The sequence below is a fragment of the Nomia melanderi genome, chromosome 1 (genome assembly GCF_051020985.1).
Source record: "Nomia melanderi isolate GNS246 chromosome 1, iyNomMela1, whole genome shotgun sequence".
Classification (NCBI taxonomy): domain Eukaryota; kingdom Metazoa; phylum Arthropoda; class Insecta; order Hymenoptera; family Halictidae; genus Nomia; species Nomia melanderi.
Genome location: NC_134999.1, coordinates 33,843,503 through 33,861,224, shown reverse-complemented (window position 1 = coordinate 33,861,224; position 17,722 = coordinate 33,843,503). Strand labels below are relative to the sequence as shown.

The following is a 17,722-nucleotide window of genomic DNA, read 5'->3' as shown; positions in this document are numbered from 1 at the left end:
GGATACCTGGGGCTACAGCTCGAGAACGCGAGGGGAAGTGTATAACCAGCGTAAAAATTCGCGAAAGGAACGAGGCGCGCGGTATATATTGATCGCGGAAATTTATTGGCCGGCCCCCGCGTGTATCTCTAAATGAAGCGTTTACTGCCCCGCGCAACTCCGCTGCTCGGAATAATGAGAATTATCCATTCGAACGATGAGTCCGCGAACTCCATTCCTCGCGTGCCCGTATCCCCCGGACGCGTGGCGCGCGATCGCGGCCGCTGGTAACGATCGAACGATCTAGGAAAGGGATCCCTTAAGTGCGTCATTCCCGTCTCGCTATCTTTGCATTCAGCGAGCCGCCATTCAGGACAGAGGCAGCCGGGACTCGCCTTTCTCGTCCCCACCCCTGTATCTATCGGTGGACGATGATACATTCAGCGGCGCGGTTTCCTATGGAACACGCCGCGCGGAGGAGTCTATGAGTCAGTTGGCCTTGAACGTGCATATTCAGAATGCCTCCCCGTGTCTCGCTCCTCCCGTGCACCGTCCTCTCCGCGTTTGCAGAATCGAGGCTACGGGTGAAAAATTAAATGGTCTGCTCCGGGAGCCGAGGGGAGCGGGGAGCGCACAAGGAAAGCCGGTAAATAACGGAGCCCCGTCGAGAGATCGCGTTAACGCGTTCGCTGCCGCCGGAATTTCTAGCCTTTCATACGATATTGCGGCCCCGCGGCGAATACAAATGACGTTGGGAATAATTATTAATAATTTTCGTAGTTTTTCAATACCACCCAGTCACCTAGTTTACCGAATGTTTCTAATCGTCGATCCCTCAAACGCGATTAGTTTCGAGCAATTCGGACGCAGCGAGCGTCAATGGCCACCGCGACGGGGAACCCGTTAATCCTGGAATTCCAGCGAACCGCGCGCGATCACGGGAGCAGAAGAGAACGCAGATGTTCCCGAGCCGCGTACGCAGCTTCGCGGCTCCACCTGCGCGAGATCCGAGCGCGCGATACGAAATATCGCAGGTGCACATCGCGTCGCCGCGGATTCCCGAGGAAACGCTTCGGTTTCCGAGGCGCGAAATTTTCCGAAGCCGATCGATCCAGCGGCATCAATTATTTTTACACCCGTCCTATTTCCCACGAGATCCTCTTAAAATATGAGCGGATAATATTTTCAGCGTGAATCGGAATCTTAACGTACCCGGGTCGCCGGTAATTGAGACCGAGGCTCGCGCGGGGGAGGCGGGCAGCCTCGGTCACGGGGCAGTCGATACTTGAATTCCGATTGGCTGCTCGCCGATCGAGAGCCGGAGGAACGGTACGTCGGACGGGGCGACGATGTGTACCGTTGTTCCGAGTTCAAGGCTACCGATCGCGGAACGCGGGACCAAGAGGAATAGCTACCCCGTAACCGCCCCTGCCGTCCCGCCTTTTCTTCACCGCCGTTCCGCTCGCTCGCACGCATCCCCACTTCCCTGCGTCTACGTCATATGCCTAGTGCCTCGACCAACCCTCCCTCGGTCGTCTTACCGTCATCCCCATCGAGAAATCACGAGATTATCCAGGTAACGTCGAAGACTCCGTAAACCGTGGACATCGAACCGATGAACATAAATCAATAGGACAGCACAGATTCGGCAAACCCTCGCGAACCCTTATCATACGCTCGAGACAGGTTTATCTTCTATTACGATATCCCAGGCAAAGCCAAAAGATTGGACACCTACGACTGAACACGACCAACGAGAGAATCGTTCGTCGATGTTCGTCGGTGCCAGGCACAAGCGAACAGGGAAGCCACGGAGGCGCCCTTTTTTCGGCGGTTCCGTTGGTGTCTGCGTGCAAGTAGGTGTGCGCTCATTAAACAGGGCTCACCTGCCAGTTAACGCGGCCTGCCAACGAGCGCCGCATGAATTCGTCCCAATAGACGGAAACTGCAGCGATAAAGAATATCATCCTCTTTAGTCGGCGAGCGTACATGCGTCCTAAATGCACTGTACACACGCGAGGCTTTCCGTGGGGGGCGAGCGAGGTGTGCGAGGAAGCAACAACAGCAGCAGCAGCAGCAGCAGCAGAAGCAGCAGCAGCAGCAGTAGCAACGGCAGAAAGCAGGGGCAAGAATATGCAGGGTCTGGAGTCTCTCCGCGGCCGCAATCGTACGTGCCTTTTCCCCTTCTGCCACCTTTTTCCTCTGCCTCCCGCCACCTCCCCCCGGCCGAACCCCTTCCATCCACAACGTCACCTCCCTCGTTCCTCATCCCTCGTCTCACGCCAGTGTTTCGTTCGAACCGGTACCCTTTCCCCCTTTTTCTCCCTCCTCCACCCCGTGTCCCTACTCTACACTGCATTCGCAAACATTTGGCGGCCGTTGACCTCGAACGGGCTAATCCGCCGACAGCCAAACAACCAATTATTTCTTTTCGTCGGTGTATAGTAGGTGTCCCGGGCCGATACACGGACACCGAGCGGTACGTGGGAATGTGTTAGAGGGGAACAGGGGGCGTGCGGCGATGCCACCGCCGACGCCGCAGCCGCGTCAGGTGAGAATTGCTCGGTCAATTTCCTGCGATATCCACCTCTGCCCCCCAGCCCCCCTACTCCTCTCGCTCGAACCTTCGCGGGACTTAGAGAAACCCTCCTACTCCTTTCCTTCTTCCTTTCCCGCCTTTTTCTCTCGTTCGTTTTTTCGTTGCCGGCCGACCGGCACGGAACAAGGATGAATGACGAGACACGGGGCCAATGTTTGCCCGCCCGAAAATAACCATCGGTATCGTCCGCGGGATTAGTCACCGAGGGATCGTTCGCCCTGGTGCTCGGACGAAAACGTCGGGCCAGGTGGAAACGGGCACGAGAGGCTCACGGACGGGTGTTGACCGAATGGAATTTAAACCGCGGAGAAGAACCGAAGGAACGGTACGGGCTCTCTATCTCTCTCTCTCTCTCTCTCTCTCCCGTTTTCGAACGTTCCCACAGTTCCTTCGGCGCCTGTGTTTCCTGGATGATTCGAGGCCGGAGGGCGGCGCAGGATACGGGCGCACTCGAAACGCCTGCGTAGAGACGATTAGATGATCGACGTAATGGAGAGGCAGTTCGAACGATCGGGAAATAGAAGAGATGAATTTCGTACGATGTGCGAGGGTATTCCGCGATATAGTATTCCACGATAGAATATTGTACGATAATGGTTCGTAAAGTGAAATGTGCTCCGATATCCGCGATAAAACGTCGTCCACGTTGCGTTGATCGACTGAAATAGGAATAAACGAAGCCCAACGACCGAAAGATTGATTTTTTTCCTTGGCAAACCTGCTACACTGTACGCAAACTCTGAAAGAACCGGCACGAAAGGGCCGCGCGACGTCCCTGTCTGACTAGTACTAGGCGCGCGCTACTTGCGCCGCGGTCTAGTGCGTGTCTATTCCGATACCGTCTCGTTCCACTGCAACTACGGGTTAACTATCGCTGCACTCGCACTACTGCAGCCGCGGCACGCGCGGCTGCACTACTTCCTACGCTCGCGCGAGACGCGCGGAACCCGTTTTCGCCGGCACGGGGCGCGAATCGATCGAACCTTAGAAGAGAAACGGTAATCGAATTAGTCCCGAAGGGCGAGCGGGGAGGGGGACCGAGGGACCGGTAAAAATTCACGTACCGGATCGCGGGCGTATTACCGTTTCCCGGCAGTTGTCCCCGAGTGTCTCGCAACGACCTACTTTTCCATCGGTGCCCGCGCGATTAATTGAGACACGATGATCCGCCGAATATATTTCCGTCGAATATATTCTCCACCGGCTTAAAAATACTGAAAATGGGTCAGCGGCTGTATTTTTAATTGTGCCGCAGATGTATCTACGTAGACAGCGAATTTGTCGCCGGCGCGGCGAGAACCAGTCGGGCTAATGGCGGTGAATCCACGATCGAACGGGATTCACCGCAAAAAACACGGGATCCTGAATTCGCCGCGGGAATTCCGGAAGCTTTCGCGATCGTTCTTGCACCTTCCCGGAGGATACCGTTAACTCCTCGGCGCAGCTGAGCCCAACACGCCGCGCGAACGAGGGGCGAACAGTTTTTTTCGCGCGCCGAAACGAGGAATCTGCGGGAACGAGTTCTCGTGTATGCCCACGAATCAGCGTTGCTTTCCGAGTTTCGAATACTATTCGCGGAATATAACGGCTGGAAAGAATCTCTAACTACGAGAGACGGAGAGAGAGAAGGGGGGAGAGTGAGAGAGAGAGGACGCGAGAGCAGAACGCGGTGACATTTTTTCCATCGGGACGGTTGTGGGTGCGCGCATGTGCACATGTGCGCGTAACACACGACGAAACAAAGAAGCAACGAAAGAACCGCGCGACCGCTCGCATAAATACCCGGCTGCTTTCTCGGTCGTAGCGATGGGATCGAACGGGCAACGAGTATACAGTCGCGTTCAGGGTTGAACGGGATCGCTCGAGATTCGAATTTCGATAGAATTCCATAGCGCGCCGCGACCGGAGTAATTTTGTTTTCGATCAGCGACGATGAAAACACCGACGCCGGGGAGCTCGTAACTCGAACCGTCCATTGTTCCCGTCGAATTCAGCGGCGGTCGGTTGCAGCCCGCGCCGGTTACTGTTACCTTAACGATATGCGCCGCGGTGCTAATTAATCGGGATTCCATGCGACGTCCGGCCGCCTTTACGCGGAAAGAATTTCTACCGATGGAAGGCGAGCGGCGCGGCACGATTCGGCGACGATTATTCGCGAGACGCGTCAACCTTGGACGCTCGTCTCGCTCTTTCTCGCCAAACATTTCCGTGATGATTCGCGCGTCCGTCGAAAAAAATAGTTTCCTGACATAGAGGCGCAAATTCGTTTAAGCCTGTCCTCGACCGGCGCTGAACGTTTGAGCGTATTTAAAATTCAGATTTCGACGTCCTTCGGGGCTGCGTAACGCGTCGCCGTGAGGCCCGGCCGTTCCGCTCCGTTCCGTTCCGTACCGTTCCGTTCGTTCCTATTGAAACGCATTCTACTAGGTGTACCATCGAACGTCGACGCGTACATTCAAATGCAAGCTGTACCCGCGAACGTCGTCGCCAGTGCCTCTCATAATGGCCAGCGTTTCTCTGTAATGCGCGAGCTAGGAGACTCGGCGAGGCCTCGCGATGAATTCCGATGAGTCCGCCATGGGAAACGCGTCGCGATGAAATATCGCCGAAAGGCGGGGATCGATCGACACCGGGCTCGAACGATCGTTAAACACGCAATCCGTTCGATCCCGTGGAAATCGTCGGAAGATAAGCGCTGGTTCCGGGAAACGCTTCGCGGCGATCGCGAATCGCGGCCGAGATGCGTCGAATTCTATCCGTTGTTATTCTAGCATCCGTCCCGCCTAAATAACGTATTCAAGCCGGGGTCTAATTTCGCAGATAACGCGCCCGTCCAATAATCTAGTTACTAGGCGTCTAATCTAATCGGCCGATTCGGATTATGTGTATGCATACCTGCACGTAGACAATGGCCGCGCGTGTGTGCGGACACATTATCGAGCATCGAAAAATTCGACTAGTCGTCGAAGCAAGCGAGCGAGCGTGACTCGCCGAACGGTTCGCGACGACCGAGCGACGCTCATTAAATTTAATTAGATCCCCGCTCCCTCTCGCCGCCTTTTATTTTTAAAAACGCCTCTTAACTGGGTCGATCTTGACGCGTTTTCGAGCCGACCGGCCCGCGGCGATTTCCCGCGCGATTCCCACGGAGGAGACGAGGAAAAAGCAGAAACCCGGAGGAGAGGAGGGAGGAGGATTTATTTTCCCGGCCACGATACCGCCTTATCTCGACGCGAATTCTTCGGTCACGCTTATCGCCGCTGAAAAACACCGATCGCACTATTTGCGACTGGCTAATTCGCCGTTGATACTAGAACAAATCCGAACTTCCTGTTTCGCGATACGTTCGCGCGAAATCCTACGTTCGTAATCCTTTTATCTGCGGACTGGTCGTACGTAGCTCGAGAAGCGTCGAGTGAATTTTACCGCGGACTCGATCTAGGAATATTACTAGCGATTATTCCGTTAGAATCTTTTAACCCTTATCACTTGAACCGGTAATGCTGCCGAGCTTAAGCCAGCGTTCTACTCCGACCGATAGAATCGCCGACAGAATGTTGCTATGTTATCATTGAGTTCGGAGTCGGTTGAAATCTGTGTAATATTCTTGAAGCGATAAGGGTTAATGGTAACTTGGTCCTGAATGTTGTCCGGTAAAAATATGAGCGAAGATCTAAAGCACTCCCATAGTTCACGACAGCCGAGGAAAATATCCGAGAGACCGCACTAAACGTTTCGTAACACGCACCTATACCGATTCGGCCGATTACACTAACGAGAATCGATTTCGCGTCGACGCGGGAGAGAGGGATCGCTCCTCTGGACGGCAGAAGATCGAGAAGCGGCGAGAAGCAACGAGAATTCGCTGGTGCGGCGACGAAACGACGGTGCAGTGGACGGCCGTCCCACGAGGCACGGTTCCGCGGGAACTCGAAGCGAAGGAACGGGAGGGCGGGGAAGAGAAAGGGAGAAATAACGGGTGCGAGAAGAAGCAGTACCCTTCGCCGTTCAAGGAGAACAAACCGTTATCGCAGGATGCATACCCCTTTCCAGGTGCAGGTGCCGGCGGGAGGATCGAGAGATCGGCATCGGCGAGGAGAGTTCTTCGGAAATTCGAGGGTATCGGTAATGCAACGTCGAAAAGGAGGATTCGTCGCAAATTGCCGTCGCAGCCTCGGTCCGCGGCGAAAAGAAAGTTCCGAAATGTTGCAGGCGATTCAGCTATCCGGCGAATAAATTCGATCGGGCATACCGGTTTCTCGGTCCCGGCGTTTATCCCGGGCTGGAGCGAAAACGAGGCCAATTGCAAATTACAGGTGGGGGCCGAGTAGAAACATCGCGGAGGATTTTGCAACGGCCACGGGTTAGGTTAACGACAGCTCGCACCCGTCTTTCCCACTACCGATTCCGTTTCGATTAATTCCACGTCCCCGACAACGACGAATCGCAAGGCGACGGTTCCACGAATTCGACATATTCGAAGACAAACGAAGAAAGTAACACCGATAGAAGTTCGAGAGACGTTTCCACGGTGTTTTCCCTCGAAACTGACTACGGGCTCCGATGAAAATCGATTTACTGTAATTCCGGTCGTCCCGTGTCCGTCTATATAAAACCGTGAATCCGCATAATAGCGATAACCACGTTTCCCACGCGCATTATTCGTCTCCTGGGTGCGAGCGGAGTCAAAGTCGAGCGGTGTTCGTGCGCGATGGAGGGAAAGTATGTCGTTAGATCGGCGAAAACGAAGCTCGTCGAAGCAGGAAACGTCGCGGCGACGGCGTTACGAAACGGCACTAGCGGGAACTGGTTCACGAAGTGAGCGAAGCGATTTGCCGACTCATCGAACGAGCGGCTCGTGCCGAGCCCCCGAAAAATTGCTTAAAAATCGGATCTCGTCGATCGACGGTTCGCTCGTTCGTTCGCTCGCTCGTGCAAAAATTCGACTGCTCGTTTGCGGGACGGGGCTCGTTGAAAAGGCGGTTTACCGATGGCTCGTCGAAAGAGAGAGCAACATTCGGTCCTGCTCCCGTGTTTTGCGTCGCACGGGTTTGCACACATTCGCGTTGAATGTATGTGCGGCCGGTGACGCTACTCGCATGTTCGCTAGCGAGTATGTACGCAGCCAGCCAACCAGCCAGCCCAGCCGAGCAGGCAGGCAGGCAGGCAGGCAGGCAGGCAGGAGCACCTGGGCACCTATGCGTCATTGTGGACGATAAAAAAAGCCGTAAGGCTGCCATAACGCAAGGAGAACGTCGACAAAATAGCGGCTCGACTAGTAAAGCTGGTTTGTCATTTCCCTCTTTTCTACGGACACAGGCCCGCGCTGCGACTCAATAGCGATCATCGACGAGCGTTCCTCGATGCACTCTCCTCCGCAGTCCGCCGCGGAAACCGAACCTCCGCGTACAAAGCATAATTCGAATCCGCGATCGGTGAAAACCGACGCCCCGAGGAACCGGTGAGCCCGGCCGACTCGATTGCGTCGGGCAAATTTGATTTCGACGTAACCGAGGAATCCCGAAATTTTATGAAACGCGTGTTGCAATGGAAATAAATCGAAGAAGTTGGCGGATATGGAATTCCAGCGACCACGCCGCGAAAATTGAACGCAAACACCGAAGCGGCCTACGGGGAAAAATATCGAGCGAGCGATAAATAAAATTTCATCCGTAAATAAAAATCGAATTCCATTTCCAAAAGGTACCGAATTAATTTACACTGTAAATATTTGGAGTCGCTAGGGAACAGAGAGGGAAAGAGAGAGAGAAAGAGAGAGAGAGAAAGAGAGAGAAAGTAAGAGAAACAGAGAGATCGAGTCGGTCGACGTTTCATGCATTCGCGAACGGTTCGATTCTTTGCCGGCGAGCATCGAATTATCGCCGGGGATCTAAAGAAACGGAATACGAGAAAAAAAGGAGAAAAAGGAGAGAAAAAAGCGGAATGACAAAAAGAAACGCGTATCCTTCTAGCGAGGACAGAATCGACGGCTTCGTAGGCGAGCGTCGAAGCCTCAAGGCTCCTGGATCTCGGTTCCAAACTCACGTTCAAGGATCGGCTTTGTACAGAGGAATTTTTATTGGCCACGACACTCGAGCGCGTAGCGTCTGACGCGCGCATAATATACGCGTGCGAAGCGGCTCGGTGAATTTTTTTTTGAGAAACCCGCGGCGCATCGTCGCCCCGCGAAACATCGAGATTGAATTAAACCGAGAAAGAGAGACGAGGCGTACGAGGAACCGGTAGGAAGACGAAGAGAGGAGATTTTTATTTTTTACCGCTGCTCCTGGCATCCTCTCTCTCCCCCCCTCTATATCTCTCTCTCTCTCTCTTTCTATCCTGGTCTCGCGTCCCCCTTCCCCGCTATTCCTTGTTCAGCATCGCGCGCTCGTCACCCTCGCTTTTCCATCTTCTTTCTCCGGGCGCGCGTTCGGTATCGCGAGATCTATTTATACCTAGTCGCTCGGTGTTTTCAAGTTGCAGCGCGGAGCATCGTGTAACAAACGCGCGTCCATCGTAAAAATAGGGGATCTGCACGGGATACGCTGCACGTCCCGGCGAGAGGAGCCGGGGAACAAGGAGAGAATCGAAAGAAGAGAAGGAGGGAAGAACCGCGGATAGAAGGAACGAGAGAATTCGCGAGTCGAAGCGAGATGCTAGAATGAAAGAGAAAGAGAGAGAGAGAGAGAGAAGAGAGAGACCACGAGAGCTCGGAGAACACGGGGATCGAGAGATCGAGCGCGGGCTTTTGAATGGGAACGTAGGAGACAAAGGCGCGCGCTCGTTTATTTCGATTCGGATTTCGCGCGCATCCGCTAGATCGGTGCGCCGGTGACCTTGCCGAGTAACAGGCGATTTCCTGGTACGGCTATTTTCGTCCGTTTTTCCTAATTCGTCGGTGCAAAAACAAGCGTGCCGTCTCTCGCGGCGCGCAATAAAAACGAATCATCGCTGCGCGGCGATCGCCGGCGCGGCGGCGAGACTCGTTTAATTGAATCTCGCCAGCAGCGGGTCGACGTGGCTCTCTCGTTTTCCCTCCTTCTCTCTCTTTCCACCCCGTTCCGCGCCTCTCTCTCTCTCTCTCTCTCTCACTCTATCTCTCTCTCTCTCCCTCCCTCTGTCCGTGTGTACGGGAGAGCGTCGTTTTACGAGACGCGGAATTTTTCGTGAATGAACGTGAGGGAGTAAAAAAGAGAGGAAGGAAAACGCGAACAGCGTGCACGGGGGAAAAAGAGAGAAAGAATAAAACCAGAGAGAGAGAGAGAGAGAGAGAAAGAGTGAGAGAGACAGAGAAGGCGCGTGGTACGCAGGAGCGACTAGGAAAAACCGGGCAAAAAACACGGAGAAAACGAGAGTGAACGAGGAGTGCAGGGTCGCGAGCTTATACCGTGCGAGAGTATGCATGTGTGTGCACACCGGCGGGGCACTCTTAACACGCGGCCCCCGAAGCAACGCGGCTCGCCGTGCGACAAAAGGATCGAGCGAGCGGGCGAACGAGCGAGCGAGCGAGCGAGTACAGACGGATTACGTCATTTCCCAGCCAGCCTCTAACGTCTGGCATTACACTCGTCTAGCGGTCGTCTAGCCGCCGAGGCGATCCCTGCCGTGGGCTAACACTTACGACTGAACTAGACGTCTAGGCACGCGTGTCCTACCTTTCACGCGACGACCCTACTTTACTCGGCGCGCTCGCTAGGCGCGCGTAAACCGGACGCCGTCAACCCTTTATGACCGAGGATCTCTGCAACTGTTGCGAGTCTCTCGCGTAGAACAGTAAATTGGATATTGAACTCTTAAACCAGTTAGCTGTTGCGGCCTCTTTGGAAAATGTGCGCCGAAAATCTGTCGTAAACTGTTGGCGTCTGTCGTAAACAGTCTTTCGACGAGCGTTCTCGCCGCTGGGGAACCTTGAGTTCTTCGTGACAAGTTTACTCGTCGGAAATCGCTAACTGGTTAAATGCTGGAGAATAAGGACAATGCACTGATATTAGGGTTTATATAATTTTCCATTGTAAGAATCTTTTGTGGGTAAGTCTGATACGGTCAATTGGAAATGTTAGATTAGCATAGGTCTGCTGGCTTATTATCTCCGTTTCTCGTCGTTTTAAGGGGATATCTAACACTAGAAGCACGACTCAATCACGTTCGCGATTTTCCTATTTCGCGGTTATCGAAATCTCCGTTCTCCTTGTCATAGATTATAGGATTATCGCTCTTATCAGCGCGTAAACTGATACAAACGAACCGAAGTCTCGACGAGCGTACTTCCCTAACGCGTTAAGAACACTAGGAACGAACAGACGAATGCCACCGCCAGGGCAACGGTGGAAACCTAATACGAAACGGAACGTTCCTCGATTGTTTCGATCGTTCGGTTTTCGTCGGATACTCGAACGGGAAAAGCGGCAGTCGCTCGAGAGCGTCGTAAATTGGATCTTTCCGGGTACGGCGTCTGAAAAGGCCGTCTCTCCTGGTGGATCCGGGATTGTTTATTCTCCGCGAGCCTGGCGAACGGTGGCGAACCTTTCGAAAATACGCGCGACACATTGTATCGGCATTTACCGCGGGAATGTCGAAAACCGACCCACATCTACAACAATGTAACCTACCCGACACGTACGACGCGCGCGGGGAACAAAAGATCAAGAGGAAGAGAAAGACGGAGACGTGTCCATGAAGATCTCGCACCAAAACACCGTGCCCGTACACGTGTGCGCGTGCATGTGCAGGTACGCCGGAGCAAATGCACACGTAGCGCGCAGTGAACGGACCCGAGGATAGTACGTTCCCGTAGTATATGGGTGTACGCATGCATGGGGACTCGCAACAAACGCACGCGGCAGCGACGCGACGAGACGGGACTCGACGCGACACACTGCTATACCCACCAAACTCTCTCTCTCTCTCTCTCTCTTTCTCTTTCTTTCTCTCTTTCTCTGTTCCTCTCTCTCTCCCACTCTCTTTTCATTTCTCTCGCTCTCGCGGTCAAACCGATTGGTCGTTTCCTCTCTGGTACGCATACTTTCTCTCTCGGTTTATCTGAACCGTTTCACTCGCACTCGCTCGCTCGCTCGCTCGCCAAATCGTTCTCTCGTGCACGCATACACGCGTACGACTCTCTATCGAGCCGCTTCTCTCGCTCTGGAAGCCTGTCGGCGGCCGAAGGCCACCACTCTCAGCTGTGGACGTACCTTGATCGTCGTGCGCGAAGTAAAGCGTGGGGCTCTCCTTTGCCCGGTGTCCTTGTCGTCGTCGTCGGTGCTAAACCCACCGTTTGACTGTCGGATGCGACGAACGGCGCGGCCGCGAGCCTTCTTTTCCGTCCTCCGCCGGGCCTCCGATGATTTTTCTGCCTGATCTTTCACGCTCCTCGCCTATCCTCGCCTCGCCTGCGTCTCTCCTCGCCTCACCTCGCCTCGCCTCTCCCCACACCCGATGAGATATAGACCGGGAAGCGCGTCTGGATCAGCTCGATCTTCCCCCTAAGCCACGCAATCGTCGCTCGTAGTGTCGTGCGTTCCGGAGGATCCCGAGGACACTCGTAGGTCCATCCTCGTGAGAAACGACGCACGAGCAACCTTACGACGACAAAACGAAACTAGTCGCCGCGTAGCTGTCGCGCGCGGTCCGATGATCCGGTTCGATTCACGGTCCCGGCTCTTCTCTAGACGGAACGCACTCGACGGATGGAGACTCTTCGATCGATCGCGAGGGAACCGCGCGCGGATTCACCACCGTGGATCGTCGCTCGGGGGCGGCGATCTCTGTAGCCGCGCGGAAACGGTGTCTCCGTTCTTCCTCGTCTCTTCTCTTCTTCTTCCTTCTTCCGGCAGTTTTCTCCCGTTTCCGGAAACAACCGCGCGCTCCACAGGCTCGTACTTCACGCGACTGGTTCACACTTTTTTTTTCCCTTCTTGCTGTTTTTTTTTTCGTTTGTTTCGTTACCGTTGTTCCACGTGCGAAGGGTCTCTCGTTTCTCGCTCACTGTTCCCGATCTACGAAGGACGAACGATCACGAGGGAATTGTCACTGAAGGACGAGGAAGCAACACCGTCCGTTGGATCAGCGATCCTCGTCGCCGCCTCGTGCAACGTAAACACCGCGGATACACGAGGAACGGTCCGTTCACGAAGATCCTCCTGCTTTTCCTGGATCCTCGCGGCAGCTGCCTCCTGGTTGCAACTGGATCACCGTGCGACTCGGACAACGCGGTTTTTTCACTGTCGTTTCGGTACTACTTTTTCCTTCTTCCTCCTCGGCGTGCGGAAGGGGCAGGCGGAACACAGAAAAACACGAGGGAAGAGAAAGCGGGAAAAAAGAGGGAAAAAAGAACGGGAGACAGACGGAGAGAGAGAGAGAGAGAGAGAAAGAGAGAGAGAGAGAGAGAGAGAGGGAGGGAGAGAGGGAGAGAGAGAGAGAGAGAGAGAGGCAGGGTGGCAGCGAAGAATGAAAAAAAAAGAAAAAGGGAACGGAAAGGAAACGCGCGAGATAAGCACTCCCGTGATCTATCGGCGGCGCAGAAGAGGCACGGAACGTACGCGGAACGTAATCGGCGATCGGCGGCTCGCCAAGATCGTGGACGTAGCAGACGAGGATCGGAAACGTGGCAGATATCGGCGTCGAACGTGCGTTGATCTCGCGTTGACCAGTGAGAAAGGATCCCGCGGCAAAGTATCCGGTATTATCTTGCGGGACGACACCATCGAGCGAAGGACCAGCTCCCTGCCGCTTCTTTGGGACACACCGGGGGACTACCTAGTCGTAGAGTGATTGGGAACGCGACTGGCCAAAGCACTTGATTCGCGCGCGGTTCGGTTTGCCCGTTGCTGCGCCTCTCCCGTGCAGTTTTTTCGGCGGTCCCGTGGTATGCGTGCATGCGCGTGCATGTATGCGTGTGCGCCCGCCCGCGCGCTCTCTCCTCTGTGTCCGTGCGTGCGTGTCCCTCGGACTTTTTCTCTCTCGCTCGTTCCTCCTCCTCCTTCCTGTCCCTCTCTCGCTCTCCTCTCCTCGCGCTTTTTACGCACGACCGTGTTTCTCCGGCTGCACGCGCGCGCGTACACACACCGGCCGCCTCTCTCTCACTCCTTCCCCGCGGTCCGTCTCGCTCGCACGGCCGTCCGCTGTTACTCCGCGTTTCTCGTCCGCGCGCGGCTGAATTTCCTCGGCGTGTGGGTGTGCACGAGGGGCTCCTCTAATGTAAGCGCGAACGGGACGCGTCCGTGTCTGCACCTTCACGGGTCCTTCCGTCCGCGCGCGTCCACGTTTTCGGATCGCGTTTGACCGGCTGCCGCCTCTCTTCTTCTTCCTCTCCTTTTCCTTCTTCTCCTTCGTCTACTTCTACTACTCGTGCGCCTCGTGTTCGTCGGCTTACTCGTCGCCGTCGTCGTTGTCGTCGTCGTGGTTGTCGTCGTCGTCGTCGTCCTCGTGCTCGCGGTCTCTTCGTGGTCGTCGTTGTCCTCACCGATCCGCTGCTCGTCGGTTCGGTGGCTGGCTGCGTGCGTGCGCGGCCTGGGTAGGCGAGGGTATAGTTACCGAAATGTTAACCTCGTGGAACCACTTTTTATTGAGTGTCGCAAAATTCATAGGAACCTCGCGGAACGAGGAGAGGGGCAACGGCCCCCGCTCTCGCTCTTTCTTCCTCTCCTCGCTCTCGTGCTTCTCTCCGCGTCGGAGGGGTTAACGCGCGAGAGGGGCGGCAACCCCCACCTATGATGTTGGCGCTCCTGCCCCACGCCACCCCTCCGTACGCTCGACTACCCTCCTCCTCTTCCTCCTCCTCCTCCTCCTCCGCCACCTCCTCCTCTTCCTCCTCCGCCACCTCCTTCTCCTCCTCCTCCTCCTCCTCCTCCTCTTGCTCCGTGCAGCCTGGTCCTCGCCAATTCTTTGGCCCCACCACTTCCTCGCTAGCGGTCCCCCAACCCTCCCCGATTCGTCTCTCTCTGTCCGACCTTCCCTTCTCTTGGTCGTGCGACTCTTCGTTCGTTCCCCTCGCCGGTCTACACGAGTCTGGAACGTCCGTCTGCCCACCCGCCTCTGCCGCTGCCGCCGCCGCCGTCGCTGTTCTCCGTCTCTGCGTTTCTCTCTTCGTCACCCCACACCCCGAACCTCGACCCCTGGCCCTCGTTTCGCCGTCTCGTTCTCGCGCACCGCCTTTCCCGTGGCTCTTCCCTCTGTACTCGCGCTCCCAACTGCCTGCACCCTTCCTAAACCCTCTCTCTGTTCCGTTCGTTCCTTCCTCATCCTCTCTTACCCCCTTCTCCCTACCACCCGATGCACACCCTTCTCTCCGTTTCTCTCGCTCGTTCTCTCGCTGTTCCTCTCCGTCCGCAGCCCTCGAACACGTATTCTCCCTCTCCGTTCCGCCGCCGCACGCCCCCTCCCGCTCTTCTTCTCTCTCGCTCTCCCGCACCCTTCCTCCGTCTTCGTTCCCTTGCCCCTCGGCCGCCACCCCGGCCCCTACACCGCGGCATTTAGCCGTGCATAGCCGAACTTGTGTACAGTTAGCTGCGCATCAAATAGTCGTGCCGATTTTTCTGACGATCGCTGCCTGACTCTTGGATCCCTCGATTCACCGCCTTTTCCGCGGTACTCTGTGCCGGGGTATCGCCGGAGGACCAGATTCTCCGGAAAATCTTGGGAAACGGAGCACGCGGGATACTCGGATTCATCGTCCGATAGGAGGATTCGTTGTTTACGACGGCGAATAAAGAGACACCGTATCTAGGTCCCCTCGAAGAGATTTCACAGATTTCGGGAACTCACGAGAATCTTTGGATCGATCTCGATCGCGTCTCGATTCGCGGTCTATCGTCCGATGTCTGGTGTTTCCTTCGGCTCGAGTATACTCGACGGGGACGAAGAGGAACGAATCATGGCGGGCCTCCTCGGAATTAGGCGATTATCCGGGAGCCGCGCGCCGAGCGGCGCGGCGTCTCGATCTCGCGCGCGAACGTTGAACGTTTCCAAGAAAATTGTACCAGACCAGACCCACGTTGACCTCGATCGCCGCGAAAGCTCGTTCACAGATATACAGCGGGGTCAACCAAGATAGCTGCTTTTAAAATACTAATGCAACGATTCGGTTGCGGTTTCGATCGACGGGGGGAGCGAAAAGAAGAGCCGGCGCTTGGTCCCGCCGATGAATTCTTTAAATCGAACCGTTCACGGTTCGGTTATAATATAATCTGGTTCGTGCTCGTAAAATCGCCTCGGTCCCGGGACCGGGGAGCCGAACGCGCGCGACCGTCCTCTCTTCCGTAAATTCGGATGAAGACGTTCCCTAATGTCGTGGTCTCTTTGTCCTCCCGGAGCGTCGACGGGATCGCCGGCAGGTGTTCCACGCGAGGCCCACGACTATCTCGAGTTTCGTTTATGGGTCGATCCGCCTTCGGAGCCGCGTCCGGCCGAGTCCCAGGGCCAATTAATATCTTGCGGGTCATTAGCGAACTCCCGTTCGTCCGCCCTTAATTGACCGTCTTCTTCGATCCGGCTGTGCTTCGCCAGCGAGCACGTACTCGCGAATCTAATTGGCGGGTAAGACGCGTTCACCCGACACGAGGACGGGCAATACGCTCGCTACACGCGCTGCACGCCTGCTCGCGAGAAAAATGCCCACCCTTTTTCTCCTCTTGTCCCGTCATCGCTGTCGCTCCGGAGGTATTCGCATTTTCCGAGCCGCTCGGATCGCGCCGCAGGCGACTTTCTTTGCACCGGTTCTCTGTCGCGTCCCCTTCGATCGTTGATGGTTTCGATCGGTGATGAACTACTCTACCTCGGTTACGAGGCGTTTCGACTATTCATTCGCAGACCGCTAATTGTTGGAGAATAAACGCACGAATAGAATGTTTGTCCGCGAATGCGACGGAATAGATTGTAATAGTTTTTATTAACCAGTTTGCTGTGCTTTACGAGTACACTCGTCGCGTGTAAGAAGTAGTGACGATTTGCTGTTTGAATTGCGATTTTAGTGAGAATTAGAGTATATTCGTGAATTTCAAGATGTTTTGAATATTTCGAGGCCGAGGAATGAAATGAAATATAAATAATTACTACGAAAGAATCGTGTATAGTCTGAACAAAGTAGTTGCTTTCCTTTAAAAATGTATCAGACACTAACGATATTACTTGTTGTTACTCAATACCATTCCACGACAGCAAGTGAAACCAATCACTTATCTAATTAACTGATTTCTCATGAATTCTGTTCTTTCATATGCAAACTATACACATTTGAGTCAAGTAAACGAATATTAGTAATAAAATTAAAGAATAAAACAATCACTTCATAACAAATTCTCTACTGTAACAGCCACACTCTGACGAATATACTCGTCATACTCTCTGCAACATGTTACAGGTACACACTTTCCAGATCTCGCGTCAGCTAATTAATACATTTCACTATTTAATATTCTATTTCCCAACCGCCCGCATAGAATATTTCCTAATTTTAACCGACTGCGAAACGGGGATCGTTTATTACTGGTTTCAATCGTAGGTCCGCCGATTTTCGAGCGTTCGCACGCGTCAGGTTTCACGCCTCGGACGCGTCTACTCGAGGATCGAGCGATCCCATGGGAAAACCGTCCCATAAACATCCCGAACGAGCCTCTTAGAGCCCGACGCTTCGCTGTTTATCTATTCTCACGGTGTTTAGCCGCCCCCGTCCCCGATAATTACGACGTCGCGGGAAGAGTTACGAGTACGCCCCGTCAATTGCCAAACACTCGTCGAATCGCGGCGGTGCAACCGCGCCCGACGCGTCCGGATTTCGACGAAAGAATAGGCTCCGCGTTTATGGGCCGCGCGACGCGGTTGCGACACCGTTTCTGCAAGCATCGGCAACATTGAATCCTCCGGACTCGTTACGCCGCCGTCGATCGCCGCCGCTTTCCACGCGGCGGAATGAAATTGAGGAATGCAGCGCGCTTGCAAGGCGGCTGCGACCTGGAAAAGAAACGGCTCGTCGTCGATAAAAAGTTACCTCTACCATCGGGTAGATATATGTGTGCCGTTTCTAAAAATACCATTTCTGAAATAGCGTTTTCGCGCCTGTGCACGTTACGCGTCCGCAGAAAATCGTGCATCCTCGCGCGATACGTAGTAAACGATACGCTATCGGGTATTCGCGACGACGAGCGTAAA

General features: G+C 54.7%; 1 protein-coding gene across 1 annotated transcript in view; it reads right to left on the bottom strand.

Annotated features, from left to right (window-relative positions):
• The window catches only part of br (broad-complex core protein), a 41,374-nt gene extending 27,102 nt beyond the window's left edge, over positions 1 to 14,272 (bottom strand). Inside the window, exon 1 of the mRNA XM_076368876.1 lies at positions 11,770 to 14,272. The gene's annotated coding sequence lies outside the window, so the exon portion shown is untranslated. The remainder of the gene's footprint in view (positions 1 to 11,769) is intronic.
• Positions 14,273 to 17,722: the final 3,450 nt, after the last annotated feature.